Source organism: Sphaeroforma arctica (genome assembly GCF_001186125.1).
Source record: "Sphaeroforma arctica JP610 unplaced genomic scaffold supercont1.432, whole genome shotgun sequence".
NCBI lineage: Eukaryota > Ichthyosporea > Ichthyophonida > Sphaeroforma > Sphaeroforma arctica.
In genome coordinates, this window is record NW_014040126.1 from 4959 (window position 1) to 5757 (window position 799).

The window sequence follows — 799 nt, forward strand, 5'->3', positions numbered from 1 at the left end:
CTGAGGCTGAAAACTTGAAAAGGTGCCGAAAGTGCGGGTATAATTTAACAGTGACCATGTGACCGCGTGTTGTCGGTCACAGGCCACAGGCCCACAGTCCCATACAGAGTCACAGGACACAGAGTCACAGACACCTTCCCGAATCTTTGCTCTCTCAAACTCACAAATCCGCTTGTGAGCTAATGAATTGTCGGACTTGGAAAAACCTTGCTTTCACTTCTCGGCGCCCGGGACAAACGCAGCGTCTCGTTTTTGACGCGAGCAGACTTGGTCTCCTATTGAGCTTGGCCTTCTCTGCACAAGGGCTGGGTATTAACCGCTGTGGTTCACATCCCCATAATTGGGATTGTGATTGACCCTAGGCATTTATTGAACTGGCTCGTTTGTCGCCGTAGTGCTTTCACAAGACGTATCCAAGGTGATTATTTTGGAATCTGTATGCGTTTTCGGAGATATTCTCTACAATAGAATGCCGCATCGTATTCTCACGCGACGCCATCCTGAGTGTTGCAGCTTTTTGTTTGCGATTGGCGCGAAATTTAAGACTTGTCCCTATCACTGAACAGCTGGGGCGATCGTGACAACACTGCACTCTACAGCTACGCTTTCGGTGATAGATAGCTATTTTTTTTGTCTATTTTAGCATAGCCTTCTAAATTCTAAACAAGGCTAAATACATTTGATTTTAGAAGGTATGTATTTAATATATGTATATATATATATATATATATATATATATATATCTATATATATACTTGTGTGTCTGTATTATATATATATTCTTATTATTTTACTTAAC